Source organism: Peromyscus maniculatus, chromosome 19, assembly GCF_049852395.1.
Source record: "Peromyscus maniculatus bairdii isolate BWxNUB_F1_BW_parent chromosome 19, HU_Pman_BW_mat_3.1, whole genome shotgun sequence".
Lineage (NCBI taxonomy): Eukaryota > Metazoa > Chordata > Mammalia > Rodentia > Cricetidae > Peromyscus > Peromyscus maniculatus.
This window is the reverse complement of record NC_134870.1, coordinates 6,914,657-6,917,513: the sequence shown is the minus strand read 5'-3', so window position 1 is coordinate 6,917,513 and position 2,857 is coordinate 6,914,657. Positions and strand designations below refer to the sequence as shown.

General features: G+C 43.5%; 1 pseudogene; it reads right to left on the bottom strand.

Annotated features, from left to right (window-relative positions):
* Positions 1–372: 372 nt before the first annotated feature.
* Positions 373–1,481, bottom strand: LOC102909819 (glyceraldehyde-3-phosphate dehydrogenase pseudogene; annotated as a pseudogene).
* Between the last annotated feature and the right edge of the window lie 1,376 nt (positions 1,482–2,857).

Sequence of the window (2,857 nt, the reverse complement as noted above, 5' to 3'; positions counted from 1 at the left end):
AGCCTATTCCTGGCAATGAACTTTTACTTGTTAGCCTGGGGTGTCTAATAGGGGAAAATGAGACCCCATTGTAGAGTAAATCCAATTAATCTCTGTCTCTCTCTCTCTCTCTCTCTGTCTCTGTCTCTCTCTCTCTCTCTCTCTCTCTCTCTCTCTCTCTCTCTCTCTCTCTCTCTCTCTCTCTGTGTGTGTGTGTGTGTGTGTGTCTATCTCTCTCTCTCTCTCTCTCTCTCTCTCTCTCTCTGTGTGTGTGTGTGTGTGTGTGTATCTCTCTCTCTCTCTCTCTCTCTCTCTCTCTCTCTCTCTCTCTCTCTCTCTCTCTCTGGTTAGTGCAGTGAACTTTATTGATGGTATTCAAAATATCAGGACTCCCTAAGACACTTCTCTTCTGGGGCAAAGGAAGCTGTGAGGGGAGACGCTCAGTATTGGGGCTGGGTTGGGATAGGGACTCTTCAGCAGCCAAGGGCTTCTCTCTTCTTTCCTCTTGTTCTTGCTGGGCTTCTTTCTCTTGGAGGCCATGTCGTCCATGAGGTCTACCACTTTATTGCTACAGCCATTTTTATTATCATACCAGGAAATGAGCTTGACAAAGTTGTCATAGGGAAAAATGCCAGCCTCACCATCAAAGGTGGAAGAGTGGGGGTCATTGTTAAAGTAGAAAGAGCAACCTGGTTCTCCTTGTAGCCCAGGATGCCCTTTAGTGGGCTCTCCAATGCCTGCTTCACCACTTTCTTGATGTCCTCTTACTTGGCAGCTTTCTCCAGGTGTCATGTCAGATCCAGAACAGACACACTCAAGGTAGAAACAGGCCATGCTGGTGAGCTTCCTATTCAGCTCTGGAATGGCATTGCCAATAGCCTTGCCAGCCCCAGTGGGTGCAGGGATGATGCTCCGGTCAGCTCCAAGGCCATCACACCACAGCTCCTCAGAGGGACCATTCACAGCCTTCTGGGTGGCAGTGGTGTCATGGACTGTGGTCATGAGTCCTTCCACAATGACCAAGTTGTCATAGATGACCTTGGCTGGGGTGCTAAGTGTTGGTGGTGCAGGAAAGCATGGCTGACAATCTATAGTGAGTTGTCATTCTTCTCATGGTTCACATCCATCACAAACATGGGGATATCAACAGAAGGGACAGAGATGATGACTCTTTTGTATCTACCCTTCAAGTGGATCCCAGTTTTGATGACATTGGTAGACTCCACAATGTACTTGGAACTAGAACCACCCCACTGATGTTGGTGGTATTTAGCTCTTAGAAGAGTGAGATGGCCTTCCCATTGATGACAAGTTTCCCATTCTCAGCCTTGAGTGTGCTGTGGAACTTGCCATGCATAGAATCATACTGGAACATGTAGACCACATAGCTGAGGTCAATGAAGGGGTAATTGGCGGCAACAATACCCACTTTGCCAGAGTTAAAGGCTGCCCTGGTAAAGGTGCCCAATATGGCCAAATACATCTACTCCATTCACCATCATGTCTTAGGGAAACTGGCACTGCATTAGAAGATGTGGTTGTCTCTGAAACAGAGAGGAGCAGACAGCCTAAACTCTTTTCACATTTGTGTATATGGAAGCATCTACGGTGGTAGGTAGGTTTCCATATAACTTTTGAAAGGTTTTCAAAGTTATTTATCTCTCATCTATTCATTCATCTACCTTGCTTTCACACCCCCCAGTACAATTTAACCATTCCTGTTTTATTATTGTCCATCTAAACATTTATACCACTGAATTCTATCTCTTCTCAGTCCCCTTACTAATTTATTGACCTCTGTGGGTATTCCAGGTAAAACACACACCAGAACATTGAAAGCTAATATGAGAGAAAATATACAATGTCTGTCTTTCTGGTTATCTTACTTACCTCACTCAAAATATTGTTTTCATAATTACATTATTCTTAATCCCCTTGTGTAAATATACCACATTTTCATTGTCTTTCACAATTATTAGTGGGCATTTTGTTTCCATTTCCTAACTATTGTGACTAGAACAGCAATGAACATGGATAAGAAGGTATCTCTATAGTAGTATATAGAGTTGTATAGCTGGATTATATAGGAAATCTGTTTCTAGTATCTTGAGCAACCTCCACACTGATTTCCATAGTCATTTTACCAGTTTGCACACCCCACCAGCTGTGAATAAGTGTCCTCCTTTCCCCACATCTATGCCAGTATTTGTTATCATTTGCTTTCAGTCTTAGTCATTCAAATTAAGGAAAGATGAAAACATTACAGGTTATGGACAATGTTTTTGGTTATCTTCCAGAACTTAAAAGTAAGACTCTTGCAGAAGACACTACACAATAAGTCATAGAACATGGAGATATCATGCTAGTATTGACATAGAAGCTTCATCCCTACTGGTTAATTTTCATAGAGCTGGAAGATACTGTCCTGGATAGCTTAATGTCAACTTGACACACACTAGACTTATTTGAAAGAAGGGAACCATAAGATCCAGCAGTAGGGATTTTTCTTAATTAGTGATTGATGGAAGAGGGTCCAGCCCATGGTGGGAGGTGCTATTCCTGGGCTGGTGGTCCTAAAATTTATAAGAAAGTAGGCTAAGCAAGCCATGGTGACCAAGACAGTAAGACTCACCTCCCCTGCTCCCCACCATGGCCTCTGCATCATCTCCTGCCTCTAGGTTCCAGCACTGAGTTCCTGGTCTGGCTTTCCTTAATGATAGACTACAATATGGAAATGTAAGCCAAATAAACCATTTCTTCCCCAATTTACATTTGGTCATGCTGTTTCGGTGAGGTGGAGGGAGAGGCAGACCCGATGAGTGAGGTCCTAATGAGTATCAATTGTTGTCATGAGCATAGTCATGACAAGGTTCCAGAC